Genomic DNA, 16,537 nt, shown 5'->3' with positions numbered 1-16,537 from the left:
GTAACTATGATGGACTTACGAGGGGCAGATTGATGCACTAGTGAGAATAATGGACTTAAGCTGCATTTAGGCAGCAATTGAGATCTCCTGGGCTTTAAAGGCACTGCAGTATCACCCTCAGGGTTGCTTTTATTGCACAAGAATTTGACAGAATGGGCAGGAGGAGTGTGGTCCATTAGTTTGGTCCAATATTCTGGTATCAGTGCAACAGAAAGACGAGACAACATTCTGCAACATCAGAAAATTGAGCATTGAATATGATATTTGATTTCTCGTATCTGCCAATCACTGAATAAGAAAAAAGCTCGATCTGTCAACATTTACATGGAGAGGAATCCAAAGTCCAGCACATGTATTGCAGTGGTTCAAGAAGGAAGCTTACCATCACCTTCTCAAGGGCAACGAGAGATGGGCAGTAAATTCTGGCCCAGCTAGTGACACCCATGTCCCACAAGAGAATTTTAAAAAGTGCTAAAGAGCTAGGTTGTAATTTTCCAATCAGATTTTCTAAACATTTATAGTTTTGTTTTCTGACCATTTCATAACTAGTCTCTCTCGCTCAAGAGTATTAAAAATGCAAACACTAGCATTATTAACTATAAAAATGTTTGTAATTATAGATCTCAAAATTTAACTCATAACTTTATATTAAAACAAAAGAAACCGGAGGCCTGTCATGCTATTTGTTTAGAAACTCTTATTCCTTATTTCTCTCTCTCTCTCTCTCATGATTCCTTTTCAGTGATCAGTAATTAGAACGTTCACCTCTACTAATTGTGAACACAATCTAGGTGACAATCAGGTGAAATGATTAACACTCCACAAGTTTCCACAACAAATTAATTTAATTACATTGATCAAATGCACCATGGTCCTGAAATTCCTCAGGAGCTTCTGTCGATTTGTTTCATCTGCCTGTTGAAGTTATAGCCAGAAATCCAACTGTGCTCAGTCTCTGCCATTTCTGTGAATCTTTTGGCATGTTTCTAATTCTTGAACCTTGAGGTAAAAAGCCAATGTAGGGGTTCTGTATGCCAGCAGTTCCCTTACACAGGCTTCAGTGGAATTCAATATATTACTGGAGTCTAATAGGATACATCAAGTAAGTGAAGGTGAGATTTAGGGGTCATTTTATTATGAAGGATAGTAGAATAAAAAGGGATCTTTTGGCATGATGATAGTGTCCCCATCTCTGAGCCAGGAGACCCAAATTCATGTCCCCTCCAGAAACATCTCAGAACAGGTTCATTAGAAAATATCCTTAACAAGGGTGGAAAGGTTTCCTGTAGTGCAGTGGTAGTGTTCCTGCCTCTGAGTCAGGAGAACTAAGCCCACGTCCCTCCTGTTCCAGACGTGTCTTGTAACATGAATAGACTGATTAAAATATCTGAACAAATATTCCTCACTGAAGGTGTTGGGTCAACAAGGTGTCCCTCAAAAGAAGGTTTTGGACTGAGGAGGCCACAAATGCAATCACAAAGGCTGGCCAAAGTAAACACACTGACACCAAGATGTGCCCAAACTGATATTTATGATTATCTATCCCAGAATAAAGGAATATGCAGCTTGTGGTCCTTCATGCACAAGTGTACATGCACGCATTCAAATGTGTCCACATAAACCCACACTTGCAAACACACATGCAAATACACACAAATGCAAACATGTGCAAACATACTGAGGCACACACATGCACAAATGCAAACACATACATTCAGACATGCATGCACACATTCATTCACACTTATAAAAGGATAGCTTCTCTGTTTAAAAGAAAAAGCTATGTAAACTTTACCTGAAAAGATTTTTCCTCCAGTTTTTCTTCAAATAAATTTCATTTTTGTAGCAGCAGCTACTAGAATAAAGAAAGATGTTTTCAGAGTACAGCTGACTGAACAGGATTGATATATCCTGGGCATTTAAACAGACTGTAGGTGCTCAGTCTGCACAGTCCGAATCCAGCTTTATTGAGTTTCAGTACGGCGCAAAAACCTCTTCGGGGTTTTGGGAAGAAGTTAAGACTTCTCACTTTTATTTTATAGAGTCATGGAGCTGTACAGCATGGAAACAGGCCCTTCAGGCTGACACGTCCATGCTGACCAGGTATCCTAAATTAATCTGGTCCCATTTGCCAGCATTTGGCCCACATCCCTCTAAACGCTTTCTTTTCATATACCCATCCAGATGCCTTTTAAATGCTGTAATTGTACCAGCCTCCACCACTTCCTCTAGCAGCTTTTTCCATATACGAACCTCTCGCTACGTGAAAACGTTGCCCCTTAGATCCCTTTCAAAGCTTTCACTTAAATCTATGCCCTCTAGTTCTGGACTCCCCCCACCCCAAGGAAAAGACTTTGGCTATTCACCCTATCCATGATTTGTAAACCTCTATAACCTAAACTGAAGAGGAAAACATGACAGGATTGTTGGCTCGCAGCCATCATATTTTCCTCATTATTAAACTAAATTTAAAAGTCACTCAATCCTTATTATAAAGAGCATTATATAACATGTAATAAGTTAGGGGAAAATAGCAATTTAACGGTTTTGACTTTTGTCCTGGTTAACTGCTGTAACAAATTCATCAAATATCCTCAGACAACCCCTTTAATACCCACGACGACTTCTGTCTTGAAAGACAAGAGCAGCACACACATGGGGACACCATCACCTTCAAGTTTCCCCTCCAAGCCACTCACCATCCTGACATGGAAATACATAGCTGTTCCTTCACTGTTGCTGGGTCAGATCCTGAAATTCTCAGCCTAACCGAATTCTGGATCAATCCACAGCAGGTGCACTGCAGTAGTTCAAAAAGGCAACTCACCACCACCTTGGTATGGGCAATAAATGCTTGTCAGCTGGTGATGCCCATATCCCACAAATCAATTTTAAAAAGTCCTTCAACACTATTGAGAACACATCTTTCTCAAGTACAATTTGCATATACATTCAAAATGGGACATTGATGGTTTCTTGACTCTTGACTCTTCTTGCTGCATATTTAATTGCAACTTTTTTTCATTTTAGCCATCATCTTTGTAAACATTTCACCACCCTTTATCACTTAAGTTATCTCATTCTCAAATGTATGCACATCATAAACCAATAAGAAAGCTGCATCTGAGATCTGGTTACCATGCCACAGTGACTTGTATTGAATTTGGCATGCAGAATTGTATATTAAAAATGTATGCCCTGCATTCAGATTGAAATCATTGACATATTCTGATGACATATGATCATTTTGCATCTATGGCATACAAAAGCAGTTGCTAGGATCTAAAGCATCAAGTACAAGACACTCTGGAAGTGCACACCAACCTGCTGACTTTGATCACCCACCGTCCTTCCCAAATGCCTCCCTTTCCCTAATCATTTTCTCTTCCTTTTCATTACCTCAGTGGCCTCTCAGGACTTAGCTCAAGGCCACTGCTGGCAGTACAGCTGCTTGCCCTTCAATGCCGATTTGCACTTTACTTCCTGGGATCGTTCAATCTGTGTCTGCAGTTGCCAATTTTATTTAAATGGTGTTCAAGCCCGAAAAATGGCTGTTCCTCAAATCTATCTATTCCAGCAAAGATTTGCTCAATGTGCTCAGTTTGCCTGGATGAACTAATTTCTATTCTTCTGTTAGGAAGGTTAACCAGCTAGATACACTGGTACCAGACATGAACAGAAAGATCATAGAAAAGAAGGCCTTCCCTTGTCTAACTTACTTTAATGAGTCAGTCACAACTTTCTGAACCTCTGCAAATACCTGCAATTTTCAATGCATTTTCTTTAGCTTCTGAGGTTTGGTGAAATCACGCACTCAATTCTGAGCTCTATATTTACTTGAAAATGAACCTTGTTGTCTCAGTTGATGGAACAATACTTCATGGTGTGAATGGGTAATTATTGACCCTGCTGGATCACCAGTCTCACCAATGCACAGCACAGATTGATCGTCCCCATGAGGACATTCTGGAAGTGAAAATGGACGAGGCCGCAGTGCAAAATGGCCTTGTAGTGAATTGGTAGCTGAATTTTCACTGCCATCGGTCTTTACTTTCGATTAACTACATTCGATTCCAAATTGAATAAAAGCTGCAGTGAGACCAGTAAATGAGTTTCCATGAAGAACTTGAATGGTTGTCCTGGACCTTCAGTGGAAAAGGAAACAGATGCAGTGGGAAACCAATTGATTTGAGCTGCTAGTGCAGACCATTCACAGCCTCACCCAATCTGTATAGTGAATCACTAAGTAGACCAATTTACTGAGGAGCCATGAAATCTATCTGCTTACATATACTTACTATTTTGGACTATTTGGCAGTGAAACAGTGAGAGCCACTTTGACTAAAATCAAATGTGCCCATAGACTGTTAACCTATTGTATAATTAGGTTACTGAATTATGTATTAAAGGCCTCTAGACGGGTTGGCAACAACAGCAGCCCTTGTATACATTAGCAGCACTGCAGTATAACATCATAAGGATGACAATGGATGAAGAAATGAACTACTGCAGCTCAGGGAATACAGAACAAGTAAAGCATCAGACTGAGATGGAGGGGTCACTAAAGGAGCAAAGCTGCATTCTCATCAACAGGCTTACTGTAATGACAAAGCAAAAAAATTCATTACAATGTATTTGAAGACATCCTATCCAGTCAATAAACCATTTATTATTCACTACTTCTGTTCAAAAAACAACATATCAACTTTTCCTGACATTAACAAATGTCTATTTTCTAATTAAGGTTTAAATCAAAGGTATACAATCGCTAACGGCTAGACACCGCTCTGCTGCAATTTGGATCCATATTCAAATGTCGGGTTGAAGCAGTTCACTTATGATTAATTGATTTCAATGGGAAAAGAAAGTTCCATAATGTGAGAAGACAGTAAGAGCAGCATAAGCTTCATAAGGAGTAAAAGTCGTTTAGTGAAACTGGAGAGTCTTTGTGATTCAGCGAGTACTTTCAGGAACCTTGAAGAAATTATTTCTCCTGAGGTGATGCTTGAAGCATTGTATCTTTAGGAGATTTTCTTTCCGTCCACTGTTAAAATGAAATCTCACTGACTGCTAACCTTTCGAGTGAAATAGCCTTGTGTTTCTGATTTCTGTAGTTCAAACATACCACTGATTTTAACCATTCATATGATGCCAATGTAGCACACACGCACATGGATAGGCCATTCCTGGCAAAATAATATCTGGGTTATTATGAGAGTCTTTAAAAATGCTAATAGAAAATGTATCGTTCCAAGACTGTATTAATTGTGGCTTATTCTCCATCTTAAGAGAAATAAATTTGGGGAATTCCATTCTTTTCTTCCACTATTTCTCTTCAAGTAGTTTGTCACCGTTTCTGACATCATGATTCAACTTTGTATACATTTTTGTGCTGCAATTTAATGGCACTATTGCCTTATTTCAATGTCTTTTCCTGGTGATGGAATTGGCTTTGTATGTGCCACAAAATGGCCAAAAAGGAATCGCTGTGCTATTTTTCCCTCCAACTAATCTTCTTCTTAATGTCCGTGCTCATCAATTCCCTTGCACTTGAAACACTGCCAAAGTTCAATATAAGCTAAAGCTTACTTTTTTATCAAAGGCTAAGTTGTGCTGAGTTTTTTTGGAGGGTGTTGCACGGTCAGACCCAGGGAAGGTTCTTGCTGCATCTGAAGAAACTTACCTTGTTAATAACCTACCCCACTCCTGACAAATGATTCCCACTCCATCTTACCATATGCCATCGCCACAAAATGTCTCACTCTGCAAGTGTTCTGGAATTTACCAGCCTCCCTTGCATCTGCACCATCTTTAAAAGTGTATTGTATACCCTGAGAAATACTGTCAGTGTGGAGCTGTGCTGCATTTTCCCCAGACTTGGCCATCACAGGCATCCCTCTGTGCAAACAGGGAGATGACGACCTGCTGGATGGGATGGTGGGACTTCATCTTCAAATCCAGGGCTAGCATTTGCACCATGACACCAAACCATGCCACACAGGCCTAACTTACTAACCAGGTCAGTGCAGTCTCAGCCATCTGAATGAATATACAGCAATGCAAGAAGAAGATCAATGAGTATATATGCCACCTCACACTCGGTTCATCTTTGCTACTACACCCATCTCCTTCTCAGGCTCATGCTCTCCTACTGTCACTATTGCCTGCAACATCTTCCCTCACTTGCTCTCATCCACCCCAATCCCCAAATTCAATAATCATGCCTCGTTCAAGACACCTTCCCACCTGCTCCAAATGTAACAGCTATACCATCTACTTTCATCTCCCTTCAAACCCACCTCTCTCTCATTGCAGGAGGATAGCAGCTCCTCACATGGCAGGAAGACCGAGGACAGGTGGTGGGCTGCTCGACTTCCAGTTCCTCAGGGGCAGAATGCTCGGACTCTGGTTGCCCCAAGTGGATGACTGACCATTTCCGAGACAACAGACTGGTAATGGAGGCAAGCCTCGATGTACTGTGCAGGGAGTCTTTCCCTGCACAAAGGCTAACATTGTTGACTTGACAGGAACCTGGCAACCATGAAAGGTTTATGTTTCTTTTGTGTCTGTGCCAAAGGACAAAGCAAGACAGCAAGAATATGAGCCTTGTATCTCTAGCTGAGGGGGCAAAGTGCAACAAGGCAAAGCAAGGCTGAGATACTGTGAAAATACAGATAGGGTCAAAGCAAGTGAGCTCTGTGACAGTGAGCAAAGTGTCTGGTCCAGTCCGTGAGCAGGGTGTATGAGCCTGAGTGCATAGTGTCCTTGCTCGAGCTTTACAATGATAGGTATCAGTGTAGCCCAATGAGCAGCACTGAAGTGCAGGAACATCCTGCACATGGATCCGAGATGTGCCATGAGAGCTCTAAGAAGCTGGCATATATTGGGTGGACATGGGGTACACATTATCAGTACTCATTGATCGTACCTCGGGCTGTTGGTACCCAGCATCCAAATGCTCAAGCTGTGAACCGAATCTGCCAGGTACCCACTCTGGCTTCCTTTATTTTTTTCAATACCTAGCTGGCTTGATCAGGTTGGTAAGGTAGACAGAAGAATATTAATGGAGCAAGTTATGCCATTAATAAGGCATTTAACAAACCGAATCCCCATTTATCAGTATTTCGCTGTTGCCTAGCAAGAAACCCATCACCCACCTTGTGAAAAGCATAAAAAATGGAATGTGTTGCTCTTCACATTGAGACTGACCTCATTGGATTTCTCATCTAATTCTCACACAAATCTCACCGTAGCCCACATTGCTCAGACCCTGATGAAACTTTGCTGCCAGTTTTTATCTTGTCTTTTGTTTGCAATTCTTTGATGTTGTACCTTCTTTTCTATTGGTGCTCTTTATTACTTTCTCCTTTTTCTAATTTTCTTTGGCCATCCCATCCTTCCATTTGCTTTCCATACAGTCTCCTGTTCTTATCTGTTTCCTGACCTCTGGTGATCTGTCGGACTTAGCAACACCCATACATACTATTGCTATTTGGCACCACAGTATAAACAGTTTCTGCTGCATTTCCCAAAATTGGAAAGATTTGATACAGGCAAAATAGAAAAATCGATTCCCAATCCATGTCATTAAAAAATATCGCAAAAGTCAACAACAGCAAGAAATTGAATGGCCAAGAGTTGCATGAATTGGGACATGTTAGTGGCGGATGCCAGAAACTGGACACTTAACTCACCTGACAGCTCATATTGCCTCTATGCTGCAACTCGCTGGAAATGTGAATTAATGCATCAACAAGGTGCATCTCAGAACCCTGGACATCAAACCAAATATTGTTTCTTATTAATTACTGAATTGCAAGAATACAGAAAGAAACAAAATGAATGATGAAGGAAATTGGATGAGTTAATTTAGAATTGGCAAGAGAAAGATTGAATTCAGAATGAGAAAAGAATTACAAAGGTAATTTTAAACAAAATTGAATGTAGGATTTTATAAGCCTAAACAAACAATGTGACATCTGAAGGAGTGAGATTCAATAGTTGCAACTGGTCAGTTTCAGGATTTCCAGATTTTAATTTCATGTCCCGGATCATATATCATTAACAGTATCCTTTGAAAGTAATATCAGCCCTAGTTATCTACAGCAGATCCAGTGGACTATTTCTGGAGCTAAGATGTGTATCTTATATCTGTGCATACTGGATGTCCTGCCACTGCTGGGCAGTTGGTATCTAACCAGTCGCAAATTTCAGGAAGCTAAGGTAAGCTTAGATGTTTGCACTGTAGTATGATCCTTCCATTGCATGAAATTAATTACCCATTATATGCTGAGAGACAGTCTCTTGTAGGCTGAATCACGGAGCAGCACTCACTAAGGTATGTTTTTCAGTACGCATAGTGGTATTGCGTTGGTCTTAGTTCCTGTGTCAATTTTAACTTTTAATATGTATTGCTGTGTCTTTTCAGGGCATATGACGCAAATGATGATAGAAGTTTCTGATCATATAATACCAGTCAATCTCATTGGCTTGTTGCACTTTGCTGAAGGTGGCAAAAAGTATTGGCTGCATGTCATGGTTATTGGCCTGTCACTTTGGTTTCATATTTGTGTGCATGTTCAAGTAATGGTATGGTCTTTTTCATTGCTCAGAAGGGCCTCCCGAAAGACTTTAATCAACAGAGGAGTGCATACTTCTTCAATGAGCTTCTCTTAGATAGCCCCTTCAGGTCCTCTTCTCATACCCTCTGTTGTAGAATGTTTCAACAAAACTTATGGATAGACTGTTGGGGTTTCTGTCTCTTTGACCTGACTTAGAGTCTGGTTTTCCTGAAGCTCATGACAATTTTGAGATGGTCTTTCAGACTTGCACATATTAATCATGCAATGCCTCTCCTTGCCAACGGCAAAGAAGATTTTCAAAGACTTCTTCTTGGGATCATTTATCATTTGATTAGCAAGATGAAATTGCATATATTAGTTGAATAACTGTAATTTAATCCATAATTAAGGCCTTGATTTCCATTTTTGCCTTCCGTGGAATGTGAGCATTCATTGCCTGTCCCTTGTTGCTCTTGAGAAGGTGGTGATGAGTTGCCTTCTTGAACCATTGCAGTCCATGTGCTGTTGGTAGACCCACAATACTGTTAAGAAAAGAATTCAGGATTTTGACCAAGCGACACTGAAGAAACTGACATATATTTTCAAGGCAAGATTGTGAGTGGCTTGGACTGAGACTTGTAAATGATGTTCCAGTGTATCTGCTCCCCTTGTACCACTAGATGGTGGTAGTTATGGGTTTGGAAGGTGCTGTCAAAGCATCTTTGACAAATTTCTGGAGTGCATCTTGTAGGTAGTACATGCTGCTGCAACTGAGTGTCAGTGGTGAAGTGATTGAATGTTTGTGTGGGTGTCATGCCAATCAAGTGGGCAGCTTTGTCCTCGACTTTTGTTGAAGATGTTTTGTTATTGTGAGAAATAGAGTTCAGGATTTCTATTCTTACACTTGTTTGCTTTCCTCATATTTCATTTTTCCTTTCTCTGCTTCTGTTACACTGTACCCTTCACTGTTACTGTTACTGTTCCTTTATTGGGCTTATTCATTTATAGCTGAAAATGTGTTGCTGGAAAAGCGCAGCAGGTCAGGCAGCATCCAAGGAACAGGAGAATCGATGTTTCGGGCACAAGCCCTTCTTCAGCCCTTATTCATTTATATACTGTTTCTTTAAGAAATGCAGCCTGTAGTAGTAGGTTTCTGCCACTGGATGGTGCATTAATTGTTGCACTTGCCATGGTAACTCCTCGACCAATCATAGTTCACTTGGCAACCAATCAACACATTCTGCTCATACAGTATAAAAATGGTGTTCCCCTTAAATTGGTATTCTTGTGAAATGTGTTGATGAATGCAAGATAAAAAAAACTCAACAAATTTATGTGTTTTTTTTCAGCAAAACTCAAGTGCTATACTGCAATGGTCAAATGTGTTAATAGTTATAGAAGTGGCTCGTTTCTGAAACACAATCCAAATTTCAAAGTTGAACTAGATTTCCACTGATAATGGCGGGAGTCTTACTAAGGTTATTCCTTTTCATTCATTCTTAGATGCAAGGAACACAGAAACAAATTACATTTATATGACTCACTCAATTTTCAAGCTAAATAAAAAAAAAACACAAATCAGAATAATTATATATGATTATTATCTGCCCGACATTTAAATGCTAAATGTTGATACATTGAGTTTTATTAAAAATAATAAGGTACAAGTAGCTAATTCACCAATACATAACCCGATAACATTTTTAGATGCATGTCAATATTAGGATGCAACAAGGGTTAGAGTTTTTGACTGCTAGTTAATATAGGCTTTTAACTGTGCTGTTAGAGGAATCCCCATTGCTGTAATATTACATTCAATTTCTTGTTGTAGCTTAAAAGTCCGTGTAGACTATAGTCAGAAAGCAATAGACAATTTGTCTGCTAAACAGGTAAGGGAATAAATTTATTATTTATGCTTCATTCTTTCACATATTAAACATGCATAAATGCACTACTGAAGGTATGATCTGATGTTGACAATACTTAATTGGCATAGAGCAAGGAGCGATCCCACTTCTGTGCCGAGAAACCGCAGTGAAAGGAAAAACAACTGCCAAGTTGAAAATATTGCTGTTGACCTTTAGCTCTTTGTATGATCCCATGGTTTCTCCTGTGCCCAGGATATCTCAGTAGCAGTAGGCAAAAGAATTACATGAGGTAGAGAATCATGTTATCACTGGAGAGTTACCACTATATGCTTATTTTGCAGCGGACTAGCTCCAGTTCCTCCACGAGTAGTCTCTCTCACGTCAAACAAGTATGATAGGAAACATCACAATCCAAAGTAATTATTTTTTTCTCTTCCTCTGGTCTGCAATCACAGTTGGCAAACCATCAAAGTGCCACAATAGACTCACTATAAATGGTGCCCATATCTCCCTTCTCAGACCATATATTTTCATATTTTCTCACTATTGAGGAAAAAATAAATCCTTTCACATTAGGAGAATGCTGCACGGTGGTGCAGCAGTATTGGGCTGCAGGGCTGATTCCCCCATGCCACTAAGCTCCTGATATTAGTCAGGCTGCTGAGGCGAGATTACGAAGACGAGAGGATCTGAACAGTGAGGAAACAAAATTGGAAGGATAGTCACCCCCAGGCCAGAATTCTGCTCTTTTCAGCAGCTGGTATTGGCAGAGGCCTGGTTAAAGGTTGCCCACCTGACATTTCAGAAGTAATTGGTGCAAAATAAAAGCAATTTCACATTCTCATGCATATTTAATATCATTGTGAAAAACGTAACCTCCAGGTGCTATAGCTCTGGTGAATCTGGAAAGTTGTGGCTCTTGAACCATAACATTTTAAAGCACAGAGGAGACTGTTCAACTCATAAGACTAGGATTTGAACATGCTGACCTGGACAGGGATGAGGGGAACATGAATATTGACTTATGATTCACCTGTCCCTTACATCATCCAACTTCCATTCTCATTGGCCTCAACTGGAACCACCATTCAACAACAGCTCATCCATAATCCCAATATTATGCCCGGCAGGGAATAATCTGCAAAGTTCCTTGTTAGAGTAATTCAAAATCAATCATTTTGCTACGCTGTCATTTTATTACCTTATATTTTGCTTTGTTTTATCGATTTATGTCATTGTCTTTCCAAAATAGAATGATGACTGATTTGATGATCCACTGGTAAGAAAAAATTCCGTGCCTTAATAATCCTTCATGCAAAAAGATTTTCCCAAACCCCCTTCTGACTCCCTCCAAAACAACTTTAAATTGATGATCCTTCATCACTGACTTCCAACACGAAAAAAATAGCATTTCCTTATTCACTTGATCAAACCTTACATTATTAAAAAAAATCCTTCCCTTTTTTCAGTGGAAATAGACCTCACTTCATGAATTGTTTCTCATAATTATAGTACCCTATTTTGGAAGCATCCTAGTTTATCTATGCCGAGCACTCTCTATAACTTTAATGTCCTTTCTGTCACCAGCTGAACAAAATGTGCATTGTATTCTAAGCTTATCTGAATCATTAGTTTGTGTAAATGTATGAACATTTCTTTCTATCTATATCACTATTAATAAAACCTAATGTTTTATTGGTCTTTGTATGGCTTTACGTAGCTGCACTCACACTTTCAGAGAAGCATGGAAATTATGTTGGATTTCACTGGCCTGAGCTGGAATGAGGCACGCTTAATAGAAAGGAGAGTAGAAAGCCACAAACATCAGTGACATGACCCAAACAGCTCACACATAATGTAGCCTGCAGGTAAATCTAGAAAGGGGGAATGGCAGTCGACAAGTGTGGAGGAGAAAGAGATGACTGGGTAAAAGGAATACTTCCAATTGCAATTTCGGCAAGTGTTTTTGAAACCATATATATCATATAGGTTGGTGTCTTCAAAGGCTGACAGATAGGTTGCACACAGACTTAGTTGTTTCAAATAAGTCAACTGCATTCACTGCAGCCAAATGTTGGGAAACAATTCTGATGTGTTGGCTTACCTTTTTACATTTTCACCCTTTGTTATCCGTGTGGTGGATGTGCTCCGATATATTGCCCTCCATACTGCAATGCCCAATTTACATCAGTTAAGCTGGAGAGATTCCAGCAAATGTCAAGGCTTTGTATTAGAGCACCTTGGTCCTTCTGTTAATCTATACCTTCCAATGTGTTTCTCAGAAACATATTTGTGCATTTGGCTTTCTGTTCCTTTATGCCAGTAACATCAGACCCTCTGGATGGAATCCACCAAACAAGCATCGATTTTCAAAGACTTAGGAATGAACATGAGTGGGTTATGGTCAGGACAGCAGAAAAGGTGATTCGTTTGTCATTGAGAAAGGCCGTCAATAAGTTCTCCTGCTGAGACTTCAGAAGTGGTGTTATATCACAGACAGGCATGCTCAGAGACATGCTATGTGCATTGGCCAACCTGTCACAGTGCCACTATTAACACTTGGAGAGGTTTGTCTCCAACTTGGTCAAGGGCATTCGGCAGAGCATGGACTCTCCACAACATCTGATCCACTTCTTTATCAAGTTGCAGACCCAGGGACACTAACTATTGCCCATGTACCTGTTGTAACCATTGTGTTAATAAACCGTTATTGTGAAGGCTGCATTAACACTCCCTGCAAATCCAGAAACTCCAAACACACTCCAGGTTACTTATAGACATTTCAAATTTTAAAAAAAATCTTACTTCTAATTCAGGTGCTTGCCTTTGAAGGAACAGAAGCTCAAGGTCAAAGTCACGGAGTTTCACAAATGTTGGATATTAAATGCTTGGGCAGAGTAGGCTATGGACCAAATGAAGGTAAATAGGATCAATATAGTTTGGTATTGTTAATTAACATCGACATGGTAGGATGAAGAGCTTGCTCCTATGCTGCATGGTTCTATGTCTGTATGACAAAATTTACTTGAATCTGGATTATCCAGTGAGACATCTGATATTTCATCAGCTTGTTGGTTAGGTGACATGAGAGTTGCATACATTCTCAGCCTTTGGTGCACAGCCAGGACACTGAGGTAGTGCACACACTTTTCTGACAGAATATGATATCTGACATAAAAGAAAAGGCCAAAAGCATCTCACACACTAAGAAAGCAGCACCAGGCCTGTGTAACACCACTTTTATGTCTCGGCATCAATTCATTTCGAGAGCTGCCTATTCTTTATCAAAGAAATAACCTGTACAAGTTTTCCAGGGTTGAGTCAAGCTGATAAACTGTTTATTTAGTTGATCAAAAAATTACACAAATTGATTGACAGCTCACAGCCTGCAGTTTCTGTTGTCCAATTTCACAAAACTGCTGCCTCTTAAAAATGTCTCTGGCCTGAACTGTGCAGTTGGAATGACAGAATACTATCAGCTTTCTCCATCATTGATCTGTAAATCTGACAATGACATTTGATGTTGCATCCAAATTAAAATTGGAAATCAAGGGACTCGTGTTAGTAAATCCCCACTCCTCCATAGCGTTTGCTGTTGAACTGCCGATTGATGGCAATTAATTAGAGATCACAGATTTGAGATGAACTTTTTTACTCTGCTATCCTTGATGTAAAGGAAAAAGTGAGGACTGCAGATGCTGGAGATCAGAGCTGAAAATGTGTTGCTGGAAAAGCGCAGCAGGTCAGGCAGCATCCAAGGAACAGGAGAATCGACGTTTCGGGCATAAGCCTGAAGAAGGGCTTATGCCCAAAACATCGATTCTCCTGTTCCTTGGATGTATCCTTGATGTAAAAACAATTAGAGAAGTGTTGTATTGTTGAATGCAAACTAACTGGGTTTCTGTGCACTATAATTGCTACTGAAGAAGCTCTTTATTCCTGGAAAAGAAACATTCTTATATTTGTGGAGTGGCAAATTTCTCTTTTTCTCCCATTTTCACCCTCATCTTACATACATGTTTTAATCTTTTATTATTGTCTGTAAAATCATTAAAAGAAAATACATTTAATTTGCTACTTTTCTGATTTGCTGTCTGTGGGAATTCCTCAATGTTATTGATTGCATTGCTTTCTTGATGACAGTGTTGATACTGACGCAGTATGATTCCATGTACAAGTATCAGTAAGAAGACAATGCCAGGAAATTTGAAATCCACACCATATAGGTCAATAGATCCTCCCAAGCAGCTTGTTCTGAGGTCACTACAAACTTCAGACCTATTAAGAAAATGGCTCGTCCACTAATCAATTCCATAAATTTCTGAATCCCTTGAAAGAAAACATTTGACTTAGGCACATCAGATTATTCTTTTGTCAGAACACTATTGAATTTCATGGAATTCTGATATATTGCACAAACTAAATGTTCGACACATTTTTTGTTTCATTATTCTACCAGCACAAGTGAAAATTTCACGAGTACTTGTAGAAATCAAAAATGATCATTTATATGTTAAATAATCCAATAGCAGCGCACATTGTTCTAGAATTAGTTTTAAGAGATAAAACTTTCAACAAGAACTGCATGTACACAGAATAAATAAGCAATTACGCTAATGACAATGAGTTCCAGACATCATTCACTGAGATCATCCTAACACACTTGTGTCTTTAGTGTTTAGGAATTTTTGACTTCTCAAACTCAAAAGAAGTAGCCTACCTTACCATTGCATCTTGTAAATGGTCTTTATTCTGTTATGCTCAAATCTCTAATTGGGCAAAGCTAAAATTTCAGAAAAGCAAACAAAAATAGTTTGTGCAATCCATTTTAATTTGCTTCACACTGTGATAATCAATTATGCGAGTCAACATTATAATGTTGTGTTGTTGTTGCTTATAACATATTGTCATCGGCCTTGCTGAAGCTTAAACACCAACCTACTTCCTGTTTCAGGTTTAAGGCTTTTTAAACATAGCTATTGCTTTAAGATTTTTCTTCTTCCTGTCTGAAGCCACCAAACCCCTCTTGTAGCATGCTCTCAGTAGATTATTGGTACGTCATTGCAACAGTTGTAGACTCACCAACTTTAAGGACATTTAAATGGTTATTGGATAAACATATGGATGAAAATGGAATAGTGTAGGTTCGGTGGGCTTCAGATTGGTTCCACAGGTCGGTGCAACATTGAGAGCTGTAGGGCCTGTACTGCTCTGTAATGTTCTATGTTCTATGTTCTATGCTCTATAATTCTTCATACACTTGACAATTTGAGCATAATTTTGACTGGACAATTTGCAGCCAAGTTCAATCCTAGATTCAGCTGAAATTTGGACAAAGGGTGTTATGGTAACCACGGTGTGTCAGAGATCCCTGGCGAATTCCTCCCTTTTTTTCAAAAGGAAATGGAACCAGTTGTAGTACTCTTGACTGGCTAAGATCATTGACTTAATCGTGGCCTGAGAACAAACTTAGAATCACTTGGTCCATTTAGCTCAGTATTATGTTAAGTGACGTAATCATTCTCCAATCTGGGAAACTGAAGTGTAATGTTAACTGTGTTGCATTCTTGCAACAGGCTGAAAAGTTGGCAATTAAAATGTAGTTCTTCATTTCAACCGTCATCCTTTAAAAAGTCACACATAGTCAACTGGAATATATTGATGTCACTAAGGCTACCGTTTTATCACAATGTCAGTATTTACATTTATTGTTCATTTGTTAGCAGTAGTCTTTTTGCTGCCTGTCAGGAAATATCTTGTTTCAAACGTTATGCACAAAAATTAACTAATTAATTGTAGGGACTTTTTTTAACAATTGATACAACAATAAGAATTGGGCAAAAAACTTAACAGAGTTTTAATGTTACCTCAAGAGCCATAGAATATAACAGTGTAAAGGGAATGATGTGCCGTGGTGGCTCAGTGGTTAGCACTGCTGCCTCACAGCACCAGGGACCCAGCTTCAATCCCAGTCTTGGGCAACTGTCTGTGTGGAGTTTGTACATTCTCCTCGTGTCTGCGTGGACACCCTCTGGGTGCTCCGGTTTCCTCCCACAATCCAGGGATGTGCAGGTTAGGTGGATTGGCCATGCTAAATTGCCCATAGTG

At 39.5% G+C, this 16,537-nt stretch overlaps 1 protein-coding gene across 12 annotated transcripts in view; it reads right to left on the bottom strand.

Annotated features, from left to right (window-relative positions):
- The window catches only part of rbfox1 (RNA binding fox-1 homolog 1), a 1,740,493-nt gene that overhangs the window by 557,566 nt on the left and 1,166,390 nt on the right, over window positions 1–16,537 (bottom strand). The window contains exon 4 of one of the 12 annotated variants that reach the window (XM_087997810.1): window positions 1,796–1,852. The exons of 10 other annotated variants lie outside the window; for them this stretch is intronic. The gene's annotated coding sequence lies outside the window, so the exon portion shown is untranslated. Of the gene's footprint in view, window positions 1–1,795; window positions 1,856–16,537 lie in introns of those variants that run through there. One more of the 12 variants, XM_043711607.2, reaches the window with a different exon arrangement.

Source organism: Chiloscyllium plagiosum, unplaced genomic scaffold, assembly GCF_037043375.1.
Source record: "Chiloscyllium plagiosum isolate Xiang-an unplaced genomic scaffold, Cpla_swu_hap1 HiC_scaffold_20, whole genome shotgun sequence".
Lineage (NCBI taxonomy): Eukaryota > Metazoa > Chordata > Chondrichthyes > Orectolobiformes > Hemiscylliidae > Chiloscyllium > Chiloscyllium plagiosum.
The sequence above is the reverse complement of the archived record's forward strand: the minus strand, read 5'-3'. Positions and strand labels throughout refer to the sequence as shown.